This window comes from Balaenoptera physalus (genome assembly GCF_965194825.1).
Source record: "Balaenoptera physalus genome assembly, chromosome: 5".
NCBI classification, from domain to species: Eukaryota; Metazoa; Chordata; class Mammalia; order Artiodactyla; family Balaenopteridae; genus Balaenoptera; species Balaenoptera physalus.
In genome coordinates, this window is record NC_138884.1 from 121114316 (window position 1) to 121127881 (window position 13566).

Genomic DNA, 13566 nt, shown 5'->3' on the forward strand with positions numbered 1-13566 from the left:
AATATTTCCTTTCCCACGTTAGGGAAGTTTTCAACTATAATCTTTTCAAATGTTTTCTCAGACCCTTTCTTTTTCTCTTCTTCTTCTGGGACCCCTATAATTCGAATGTTGGTGTATTTAATGTTGTCCCAGAGGTCTCTGAGACTGTCCTCAATTATTTTCATTCTTTTTTCTCTATTCTGCTCCATAGCAGTTATATCCACCATCCTGTCTTCCAGGTCACTTATACGTTCTTCTGCCTCCTCTATTCTGCTATTGATTCCTTCTATTTTAAATTTCAGTTATTGTGTTGATCATCACTGTTTGTTTGCTCTTTAGTTCTTCTAGATCCTTGTCAAACATTTCTTATATTTTCTCCCTTCTGTTTCTGAGATTCTGGATCATCTTTACTATCATTACTCTGAATTCTTATTTAGATAGGTTGCCTATTTCATCTTTATTTATTTGGTCTTGTAGGTTTTTACCTTGCTCCTTCATCTGTAACATATTTTTTTGTCGTTCCTTTTTTTTTTTTTTGCTGGGTGGGGCTGTATTCCTGTTTTACTGGTTGTTTGGCCTGAGGCCTCCAGCACTGGAGTTTGAAGGCAGTTGGGTAGAGCCAGATCTTGGTGCCGAGATGAGGACCTCCGGGAAGCCTCACTCCTATTAATATTGCCTGGGTCTGAGGTTCTCTCTTAGTCCAGTGGTTTGGACTCAGTGCTCCCACCATAGGAGCTTGGCCTGACCTCTGGCTGGGTACCAAGATCCCACAAGCCACGCGGCACAGCAAAAAAAAAAAAAAAGAAAAAGAAAGAAAAATAGAGCAGTACAATAGCAAAGAATAAAAAATAAAATAAAATTAGAAAGATAAATAATATATTAGGAAAAATAAAAATATAATTGAAACAACTGCAACAAGGTAAAACAAAACCACAGCAGAAAAAAGAAAAAAAAAAACATGGGAGAACAAGCCAAAAGGAGCAGAACAATAACAAAGTATAAAGAATAAAATAGAATTAGAAAAATAAAAGATTTATTAGAAAAAATAAAAATATAAATGAGTCAACAACAAGTTGAAACAGAACCCTAACCTAAAAGAAGAAAAAAGAGAGAGAAAAAAAAAAAGGCCTTGGACATGGGGGGCGGAGTTTAGGCAAGGGGTGGAACTTAGGCAGGGGCTGGGTTTAGCATGGGGTGGGCCCTAGGCAGTGGTGGGGGGGGTGACGTTTGAGCATGGGGTGGGGCCTAGGCTGAGGACCCATGCAGCTGAAAAAGGCCTTGGGGGCGGGTCCTAGGTGGGGAGATGTTCAAGCATGGGGCAGGGCCTCTGCTTAGGACCTGTGTGTAAGGGGAGAGGCAGCACGTCCAAAGGGGGGTTTCTGGAGTGTGCAGTTCTGGAGTTTGGAGGTAAGGCCCTGGGTGAGGGTTTGAGGCTGGGGTTTAGGGCCAGCACAGTTGGAGAGGGTCTCAGAGGGGGTCTCCGAATGTAGAGGTAGGGCCCTGTGGGGCTTGGGCTCTGCATGGTAGGAGGGAGGCTCCAAGGGCAGAGGATTAGGCCCCAGAGCCCAACAGGCTCCCCGGTTCCTAAGTGGACAGGGAAGGCACTGGCCCCGTTCCTTCGCACCCCTCCCCCACTGTCTCCCCCAGGGTCTTCCCCGTCACCGCTGGACCCCTAACTGTGGGTGGGTCCCACTGGGCGTAGGAACTCCTCACCTCCCCCAGCCTCCCCTCAGGGGTGCCGGTCCTGTAGGTCTGGCCTTTACTTTTGTTCCCCCTTCCCTCCCTCCCACTCCCTCAGGACCCATGTGGCTGGAGGGGGCCTCAGTGGGCAGAGGATTAGGCCCGGGATCTAAGCAGGCTCCTGGGGGCCCAAGTGGGCATGGGAAACCTGACCACACTCCTTTTTGAGCCTCTGCCCTCCCCAATGGTCCCCCAATTTCCCCCTTTGGGTGTGGGATACCTTCACCACCCCAGCGGCCCCTCTGGGGCACCAGTCCTGTCTCGCCTCCACTTCTCCTCCCTCCTCATTCTCCCCCCACATCCCACATCCTAGCCAGTCGCTGGGGGTTCCTCCCGTCCCCTTAGGTGTCCGTGGTCCCCCACCGGTGCCTGGTAGGTGCCCTAGTTGTGCAGAGATGCGAATTCTGCGTCCTCCCGGTCTGCCGTCTTGACTCCGCCCCCCGCCACATTTCAAAATAAGTTGCAGATATAATGACATTTCATCTTTGAATATTTCTGTATACCCTCTTAAGCTTCTTGTAGAAGCTTTGAGCTGAGTTTTGAAGAAGAGAAGGAACATAAATTAATAAAAAGAGAAAGGACACATTATTATATTACCACTTTAATCATTACATGATGTTATGAAACAGCATGAACCTGACTTTCTCAGGGTTTAATCAAGATAGTCTTTAGGAAATAATAATTATTTTACCTTTATTTTAATCTGTGTGTGTGTGTATTTAGTTTACACACAAGATTGCCTTTAATTTCCATAATAGCCTTATTGGAGGTAATTAAGATAAATATTTTTAAAAGTCAAATGAGGAATCTGAGATGCTACAGAAGGTATTTTGCCCCAGGTCATTTGGCGAATATGTGAACAAACCATGTTTATGATACTGAAAGCAACATTCTTCCAGATTTTTCCAGATTACACAAATGCATAGTTTGTATCCAAAAAGGAATCCTATGAACTAGGAAATTCTGTCTCAGTTATATTTCTAGATGAATGCTCCTTGGATGACTGCTCCCTTTTTTAAACATTTTAGCTGAGTTTCTGCTAACTTGTAATATACTTTAGGCTGCAGTCCTTGAGCTGATGCGATAGCCCTGTTGCATATATGCATTGCATTCTCCTCTGCTCCTATGGCTGTCAATACAATTGTTTCTTGAGATGTCCTCAGTCAGCACAACAGACATGTTATATCACCTTTGGATTTCTAACAGTTCTGAGTAACTCTCTGGATATATGTTTTGTACATAGGTGAGAGAAAAGTGAACATATATTTCTAAATTTCTGGGGAATTATTTAGAAGTGAATATGAAGCAACTGCTCAATGGATAGTTAGCATACATCACAAAAATATTTCAGTAGAAGTAGGATGGTTAGACACTTGCCAGAGAATCTGATCTCCTGGGTTCTTGTAAAGACAGAATGAATACCTCATTTTCCTGCAATTTAACCATTTGTCCTCAAATAAAGAAATAACAAACCTAACATTTCCTTTCTAATTGCTATAGATATGTGATGAGAAATCATATTTTTTTGCACAATTTTTTGAGGACCTGATAAAAATAGTACTAAGAAAGGGAGCATTCTCCTCATATTTTTCTGAAATAAGTAAGAGAAATATAATTTTGTAGTTTCCTTACTTTCATTTTTGGAGGTTCTAGTGAAACTCAGACCTGACCATGAGGGACAACTAGCTGAGAGCAGAGAGAGGAAAAGAGGTGCCGAAATGACCCAGGCTTCCAGAGTTCTTAGTCACAAGTTTTCTAGTTAGTTGTGAACCCTGATAACTCTGGTTATCATAAGATTTTGGTTATCATATGATCATAGATTTTGCTAATGCCAAACTTGAATGAGAGCTAGTCTTTTTTATGTTTGTTTGAGAACCACCTGCTTCATTGCTTTGGAGTAAATTAGTCAATGAAAACTTTTCAGAGAAACTTGAAAATTCCAAGTTTCACATGAACTTTAGACAGATAACCTGTTGCCTCAGTGCTTCAGATTGTGGTCATCAGTGCCTGTTTCATTTTTTCTGAACTTCAGTGGTGAATTCCCTGATCTTTGTTCCCCCAGCTCTTCTATCCTTCAGATAAATTCTTATTCTTATAATAAACCCTTTATTCCTGGAATTTTAAAGTGGCTCTGCTTTCTTAACCAAATCCAGACTGAAAGGGTCCAGTTCCCAGGGCATATGTTTTAGTAGTTGCTGTTTAGTTGAGAAAGACCATGTATACCAAGGAGAAAAATAGAAGTACTGTAATTAAGAATGAGGGAGTAAAAAGGTCCTGGAGATGACAGGAGGGGTTGTGGTCAAGAGTATTTTTGAATGAGCTATCCTGGGGCAGGAGGAGGAAGGGACATATCTTAAGACTAGAAAAAAATTAAGAATGATGTATTAGTTTGCTTCCTCTGAGAAGAAGACACCAGAATGGAAGTAAGTGTGCAACTTATTGGGAAAAATGCCTATGAGGGAAAATGGGGAGCTGGAGGAGGCTTTGGTTCAAGGGAGAACTTTGGTTCAGGTATGACCTCTGTGAAGGAAAGATGGAAGAAAAAAAGGCTGAGTAGGAAGTGCAAGTGCCATTTTGGAATTCTTTATCTAACCTGTTATCACCAGTGAGCACATCCCACGGAGAGCCCCATCCACACTGCACCTTAGCTGAGCCTCACAGCTGTGTAACAGCCCCACCCACCAGTGCCCTGCAGCAGCCGCAGCCCTACCACAACAGAAAGGCACATGCAGACCACATAGGGGACACCCTTTGAGCACCTGGCTCTGATGGCCAGGTGGGATTACACTTCCGAGCCCCAAAGAACATCCTTTAAATAAGGCCAGTCCTTCAAAACTGGGAGACATAGCTGACATACCTAACACATAGTAACAAATGCAGAGAATTAGGCAAAATGAGGAGACAGAGGAATATGTTTCAATCAAAAGAACAAGACAAAAACCTTAGCAAAAGAGGTAAGTGAAATGGAGATGAGCAATCTGCCCAATGAAGTGTTCAAAGTATTGGTCATAAAGATGCTCACAGAACTTGGGAGAAGAATGGATGAACACAACGAGAACTTCAACAAAGAGACAGAAAATATAAGAAAGTATCAAACAGAAATTATAATTGAACTGAAAAATACACTACAGGGGTTCAATATCAGAATAGATGAGGTAGAAGAACAAATCAGTGAGCTGGAAGACAAAACAATGAAACTCACTCAGACAGAGCAGCAAAATGAAAAAAGAATTTTATTAAAGTGAAGCTACCTGAAGGTACCTTTGGAACAACATGAAGTGGAGTAACATTTGTATTATAGGAGTCCCAGAATAAGAGAGAAAGGGCCAGAAAAATTATTTGAAGAAATAGTGGCTGAAAACTTCCCCAATCTGGGGAAGGAAACAGACATCTAGGTCCAGGAAATCCAGAGAATTCTAAATAAGATGAACACAAAAAGACACAAACCAAAACACATTATAATTAAAATGGTAAAAGTTAAGGATAAAGAGAGAATTCTAAAAGCAGCAAGAGAAAAACAATTTGTTACATACAAGACAAACCCCATAAAGCTATTGGCAGGTTTTTCAGCAGAAACTTTATAGGTCAGAAGGGAGTGGCATGACATATTCAAAGTGATGAAAGAAAAAAACTACCAAACAAAAATTCTCTACCCTGCAAGGTCAGAATTGAAGGAGAGGTCAAGAATTTCCCAGACAAACAAAAGCTAAAGGGGTTCATCACCACTAAACCAGCCCTACAAGAATATTAAAAGGATTTCTCTAAGTTGAAAAGAAATGGCACAGTTAGAAAACACACAAAAGTAAAAATCTCCCTGGAAAGGGTAAGTACATAAAAGAGGCAGTGGATTGATCTCTTACTTATACAGCAAGCTTGAAGGTTAAAAGACACAAGTAGTAAAAATAACTAAAATTACAGTAATTATTTAAGGGATGCATAAAATAAAACGATGTAAAATTTGTCACCAAAAGTATAACAAGTAAAAAAAGTATATTTTTAACTATAAAAAGATAAAGCTTTGAAATATGTTCAAATTTAAGCTGCTACCAACTTAAAACAGGCTGATACTTACATATGGTGTTGTATGTGAACCTCATGGTAACCACAAGGATAAAACTTATAGTAAATACAAAAAGAAAATGAGAATGGAGTCTAAACATAACAGTAAAGAAAACCACCAAAACGCAAGGGAAGAGAGAAAGAGGAGAAGAAATAGAGAGGAATTACAAAAAACAGCCAGAAAACAATTAACAAAATGGCAATAACTACATATCTATCAATAATTACTTTAAATGTTAATGGACTAAATTCAAAAGACATATAGTGGCTGAATGGATTTTAAAAGACTAATCTATATGCTGTTAATAAGATACTTCAGAAGAAAGGGCACATACAGACTGAAAGTGAAGGGATGGAAAAAATATATTCCATGCACATGGAAATGAAAAGAAAGCTGGAGTAGCTATACTCATATCAGACAAAATAGAATTAAAAACAAAGACTATAATAAAAGACAAAGAAGAGCATTACATAATGATAAAAGGGTCAATCCAGCAAGAAGATATACATTTATAAATGTATATGCACCAGCAGAGGAGCACCAAGAGATATAAAGCAAATATTAACAGACTTAAAGGAAGAAATTGAAAGCAATTTCTTGTTAAAGTAGGGGACTTTAACATCCAACTTACATCAATGGACAGATCATCAAGATAGAAAATCAACAGGGAAACATCAGACATAAATGACACAACAGACCCAATTGTTCAACAGATATCTACAGAACATTCTATCCAAAAGCAGCAGAATACACATTCTTCTCAAGTGCACATGGAACGTTTTCCACGATAGATCACATGTTAGGTCACAAAACAAGGATCAATATATTCAAGAAGACTGAAATCATGTCAGACATCTTCTCCAACCACAAAAGTATGAAACTAGAAATCAATCACAAGAAAAAAATGGGAAAAAACATAACAGGGAGATTAAAAAACATACTACTGAAAAACCAAAGAGTCATCAAAGAAATCAAAGGAGAAATAAAAAAATACCTAGAGGCAAAGGAAAACAGATATATAACATGAAGTCTATGGGATGCAGTGTAAACAGTTATTTTAAAATTTTTAAAAAATATTTATTTATATTAAAGTATAGTTGATTTACAATGTTGTGTTAGTTTCTGGTGTACAGCAAAATGATTCAGTTATACACATATATGCATATATACATGTACATATATTCTTTTTCATTATGGTTTATTACAGGATATTGAATATATTTAGTTCCCTGTGCTATACAATAGGACCTTGTTGTTTATCCATTCTATATATAATAGTTTGCATCTGCTAGTCCCAAGCTACCATTTCAACCCTCCCCCATCCCCCCTCCTCCTTGGCAGTCACAAGTCCATTCTCTATGTCTGTGAGTCTGTTTCTGTTTCACTCTAAGAGAGATGTTCATAGCAAGAGAGCCTACCTCCAGGAACAAGAAAAATCCCAAATAAACAATTTACCTATACCCCCAAAATACAGAAAAAGAACAAAGCCCAGAATTAGTATAAAGAAGAAAATAATAAAGATCAGAGCAAATAAATTAAAAGGAAACTAAGAAAAAACTAAGAGCTGGTTCTTTGAAAAGGCCAACAAAATTGACCAATCTTTATCTAAACTAACCAAGAAAAAAAGACAGGACTCAAATAAAATTAGAGGTGAAAGGGTAGAAGTTAAAACTGACACCACAGAAATACAAAGGATCATAAGAGACTACTATGAACGATTATACACCAACAAATTGGACAACCTAGAAGAAATGGATAAATTCTTAGAAACATACACTCTTGCAAGAGTGACTCATGAAGAAATAGAAAATTTGAATAGACTGATTACTAGTAAGGAGATTGAAACAGTGATCAAAAATCTCCCAACAAACAAAGTCCAGGACAGGAAGGCTTCACAGGGGAATTCTACCAAACATTTGAAGAAGAGTTAATACCTGTCCTTCTCAAACTTACAAAAAATTGAAGAGGAGAGGACACTTCCTAACTCATTTTATGAAGCCACCATTACCCTGATATCAAAACCAGGCAATGACAACACAAGAAAAGAAAATTACAGACCAACATCTCTGATGAACATAAATGCAAAAATCCCCAACAAAACATTAGTAAACCAAAACTAACAATATAGTAAAAGAATCATACACCATAATTAAGGGGGATTTATTCCAGGGATGCAAGGATGGTTCAATATCTGTAAATCAACCAGTGTGATACATCACTTTAACAAAATAAAGTATGAAAATCATATGATCATCTCAATAGATGCAGAAAAGGCATTTGACAAAATTCAACATCCATTTATCAAAAAACTCTCAACAAAATGGGTTTAAAGGGAAAGTACCTCAGCATAATGAAGTCATATATGACAAACCCACGGCTAACATCATGATCAATGGTGAAAAGCTCAAAGCTTTCCCTCTAAGATAAGGAACAAGACAGGATGCCCACTCTTGCCACTTTTATTTAACATAGTATTGGAAGTCCTAGCCAGAGCAATTAGGCAAGAAAAAGAAATAAAGGGCTCCCACCCTGGCCCCTGCTCCCACCCGGTCGGCCCGGCTCAGCCACGATCAAGGAGATCCTAATCTTTAACAACCACGGGAAGCCACGGCTCTCCAAGTTCTACCAGCCCTACAGTGAAGATACACAATGGCAAATCATCAGGGAGACATTCCATTTGGTATCTAAGAGAGATGAAAATGTTTGTAATTTCCTAGAAGGAGGATTATTAATTGGAGAATCTGACAACAAACTGATTTATAGACATTATGCAACATTATATTTTGTCTTCTGTGTGGATTCTTCAGAAAGTGAACTTGGCATTTTGGATCTAATTCAAGTATTTGTGGAAACATTAGACAAGTGTTTTGAAAACGTCTGTGAACTGGATTTAATTTTCCATGTAGACAAGGTTCCCAATATTCTTGCAGAAATGGTGATGGGGGGAATGGTATTGGAGACCAACATGAATGAGATTGTTACACAAATTGATGCACAAAATAAACTGGAGAAATCTGAGGCTGGCTTAGCGGGAGCTCCAGCCCGTGCTGTATCAGCTGTAAAGAATATGAATCTTCCTGAGATCCCAAGAAATATTAACATTGGTGACATCAGTATAAAAGTGCCAAACCTGCCCTCCTTTAAATAAAAAATTTAAAAGGCCACTCCCAGGTAAAATCCAGGGGAAAAGTCATCTAAGTTTACCATGCAGATGTTTACCAAAAATAGAGGAGGAGAGTCTTAACTTTTGCTCTTGGATTTAAGTCAAGGTACTGTATAGAAGTTATGTAAAATCAGTATGGAAGTTCATTGTTGCTTTTCTTGCTCAGTGATTTTGAAGAAATTGAGTAGTTACAGTGTGATTTTTTTTCTTTATTTTCTAAACTGCATTCCTATGGCCACCTAAGGCATGCCTCTATGTATTGGCTACTACAGTATTTTGAAAAGTGTTTGGGACATTTCTTTAAATTATGTGTAACCCAAAATGTTGGTGTTTTGTATGGATCACAAATACAGCATTCCTTAATTCTTTCTGTTATTTGTCAGAAATGTTATTTAAAGAACGAAGTATGTATTGCATGAAAACATTATGACCTTTTTCTCTTAGTTTAAATAAACTCCAAGGTAACTGGACTTCTAGAAAAAAAAAAAAAAAAAGAAATAAAGGGCGTCCAAATCAGGAAGAAGTAAAACTGTCACTATTTGCAGATGATATCATACTATATCTAGAAACCCTAAAGACTCCAACAAAAAGCTGTAAGAACTAATAAATGAATCCTGTAAAGTCACAAGATACAAAATAAGTATACAGAAATCTGTGGCATTTCTATACAGGGATAACAAACTATCAGAAAGAGAAATTTTTAAAAGTCCCATTTACAATTGTATCAAAAAGAATAAAATACCTAGGAATAAATTTAACCAAGGAGGTGAAAGACCTGTACTCTGAAAACTATAAGACACTGATGAAAGAAATTGAAGAAGACACAAATAAATAGAAAGAAATTTCCTGGTCGTGGATTGGAAGACTCAGTATTGTTAAAATGTCCATACTACCCAAAGCAACCTACAAATTCAGTGCAATCCTTTTCAAAATTCCAATGGCACATTTCACAGAACTAGAGTGAATAATTCTAATATTTGTATGAAACCACAAAAGATCCTGAATAGCCAAAACAATCTTGAGAAAGAAGAACAAAGCTGGAGGTATCAAACTCCCTGATTACTATAAAGGTATAGTAATCAAAACAACATATTCTGGCACATAAACAGTCACACAGATCAATGAAACAAAACTGAAAGCCCAGAAATAAACCCACACATATAAGAACAACTAATTTATGGCAAAGGAGTAAAGAATCTATAATGGAGAAGAACAGTGTTTTCAATAAATGGTGTTAGGAAAACTGGACAGCCACATGAAAAAGAATGAAATTAGATCACTATCTTACACTATACAAAAAAACTAACTCAAAATGAATTTAAGACTTAAATGTAAGACTTGAGATCATAACAGTCCTTGAAGAAAATATCGGTAGTCACTTCACTGACATGGGACTTAGAGTTGTTTTTTTTTTTTTGAATCTGACTCCAAAGGAAAGGGAAAAAAAGTAAAACTAAGAAAATGAGAATGGGGCTACATCAAACTAAAACTAAAAAAGTTCTGCACAGTGAAGGAAACCATCATCTAAATGAAAAGGTAACCTACTGAAAGGGAGAAGATAATTGCAAATCATATATGTGATAAGGGGTTAATATTCAAAATATATAAAGAACTCATACAACTCAACAACAAAGAAACATTCTGATTAAAAAATGGACAGAGACTATGAATAGACATTCTGTCAAAGAAGACATACAGATGGTCAACAGACACATGAAAAGATGCTCAACATCTAAGATGCTCGATGTCTAATTATTAGGGAAATGCAAGTCAAAACTACAATGAGATATCAACCTCACACCTGTTAGAATGGCAGTTATGGAAAGGACAAGAAACGACAAATGTTGGAGAGAATTCAGAGAAAAGTGAACACTCATACACTGCTGGTGGGAATATAAATTGGTGAAGCCACTATAGAAAACAATATGGAGATGCCTCAGAAAATTAAAAATAGAACTACCATATGACCAAGCTATTCTACTTCTGGGTATTTAACTGAAGAACATGAAAACACTAATTCAAAAAGATATATGCGCCTTTATGTTCACTGCAGCATTATTTACAATAGCCCAAATCTGGTAGCAACCTAAGTGTCCATCGATGGAAGAATGGATAAATAAGACGTGGTGTATATAAATACATAAAATGGAATATTATTCAGCCATAAAAATGAATTCCTGCCATTTATGATAACATGGATAGACCTTAAAGATATTATGCTAGGTGAAATAAGTCAGATGCAGAAAGACAAATACTATATGATTTCACTCATATATGGACTATAAAAAAAAAACCAAAAGAAGAAACAAAATAAAACAAAAACAAACTCATGAATACAGAGAACACACAAATGGTTACCAGAGGCAAGAGGGTTGTGGGTGGGTGGGTGAAATGGGTGAAGGGGGTCAACTGTACGGTGAAGGATGATAACTAGGCTTGTGGGGGTAATCATTTTGTAGTATATATAGGTGTTGAATTACAATGTTGTGCACCTGAAACATATATATATATATATATATATATATACATATATATATATATGTATATATATATATATATATGCATGTCACACAGAAGCCAAAAAAAGAAATCAAAATGAATTGTGAGAGAATTATTTAAAGTTTTAAATTATTTATACTTAGATTAAATCTATCTTACCTGATAAGAAATGGTATAAATAATTTTTCTCCACTAGGAGTATAGCTTCTAAAAGGAAAGAGAAAAAATCTATGTGTTTCAAGTTGCTGGGAATTGAGGCAGAGTTTTGGTCATTTTAACCAGGCTCATTTAAACTGATTTATGTGTGGAACATTTTGAACAATTGTGCTGACAGTTTGAAATAAGTTCTTTCAACACTGAACTGAATTATTTCAAGAGTTTATTTTTTCTCTTTGTGAAGCTAGCCAAAACGCTGGGATAAGATAGGTCCAATATTTACATTGAAATTAGTTCAATTAGAACTTTGGCAATAGAACTATAATCTCCCCAGCCACGAGTTGAGTGTTTTACAGAAGTTTGCATGTGATCAAGGCATGCACATGCAATGGTTTGGCAGTAGGTAGAGGCCATCCAGAGCATGATAAGTTAGTCTGTGTCCTTTATTCACTCTGCATTCACGGAGTGAAGAATAATCCTGTCACTGGGGGGATTTATCATGTTCACTGGAAAACTGATGATGTCAAAATTATTAAATGATATGTTTTATTCAATTTATGCCAGTGTCATATTTTTATCCATACTGAACTGAAAGACTTTGGATTGTTAATTTTAAAAACAGGGGAAAAATTCTTAGATCCTATCTTCTTATTTATTTATTTATTTATTTATTTATTTATGGCTGTGTTGGGTCTTCGTTTCTGTGCGAGGGCTTTCTCTAGTTGTGGCGAGCGGGGGCCACTCCTCATCACGGTGCGCGCGCCTCTCACTATCGCGGCCTCTCTTGTTGTGGAGCACAGGCTCCAGACGCGCAGGCTCAGTAATTGTGGCTCACAGGCCTAGTTGCTCCGCGGCACGTGGGATCTTCCCAGACCAGGGCTCGAACCCGTGTCCCCGGCATTGGCAGGCAGACTCTCAACCACTGTGCCACCAGGGAAGCCCTTAGATCCTATCTTCTAATGAATACATTCACTACTCTCTGTAGTGATTTAGAGCTCCTGATTTTAGGAGCACATAACAATTTTGCTGATTTAATGTGCAATAATTGGCACGTTATGAACACTTTGATCTTGCTTGAGGAATAACTCCTGGATAACCCAAGCTTAGGAAAACTGTAATGTTTATTGACAGTTAATTTTTGTTCCATTTCCAAATGGGTATTTTTAAATTACCCTAGTTTTCCTAAGGCTGACAAAGGAGAATAAATTTTAGACTTACATTGTCCAATATGGCAGGCACTAGTCACATGGAGCTATTAAGCATTGAAAGGTGGTTCAGATTGAGATGTCCTGTAAGAGTAAAATACACACCAGATTTCAGGTCTTAATACAATAAAACAAAGTAAAATGGTTATGGATCACACATTGAATCGATAATACTTTGGATACACTGTGAAATAATATATAGGTACTAATTAATTTTAACTTTTTTAACTTTAGACTTACATATGTGGCTCACATTATATTTGTTAGATGACATGACTATAGAGTATTCCAGAAGCAAAGATGAAGAAGTATCAGGATTTGGTCTACTACAAGACAAGGAAAAGGCAAAAAAGGTAAAGTAAGAGCAGGGTGAGTAGAAATCAGGAAAAATATGATGGAAAAAAAATAAACATATAAGTAATCACTATACACGTAGAAGTCTCACGATCTTGTAAATCAGTTCAGAGATGTTTAGATGAGAGAAATATGCTTATGAAAGGAAGAAGTGTCTTTTTTGTTTTTCAAGTTATTCTGTGTCATGCTGTAGACATTTCTTTTTTTTTGAATTTCATTTCATTATTTTTTTTTATACAGCAGGTTCTTATTAGTTATCCATTTAATACATATTAGTGTATATATGTCAATTCCAATCTCCCAATTCATCCCACCACTGCCACTTTCCCCCCTTGGTCTCCATACGTTTGTTCTCTACATCTGTGTCTCTATTTCTGCCTTGAAAACTGGTTCATCTGTACCAGTTTTCT

General features: G+C 37.2%; 1 long non-coding RNA gene and 1 pseudogene across 2 annotated transcripts in view; one reads left to right on the top strand and one right to left on the bottom strand.

The window, feature by feature from the left end:
* The window catches only part of LOC309661403, a 225917-nt gene that overhangs the window by 25671 nt on the left and 186680 nt on the right, over positions 1-13566 (bottom strand). The gene's annotated exons all lie outside the window — the stretch shown is intronic.
* Positions 4168-11445, top strand: LOC309661468 (AP-3 complex subunit sigma-1 pseudogene; annotated as a pseudogene). Its single transcript has 2 exons — positions 4168-4230; positions 8280-11445. The product of its transcript is annotated as an AP-3 complex subunit sigma-1 pseudogene (transcript).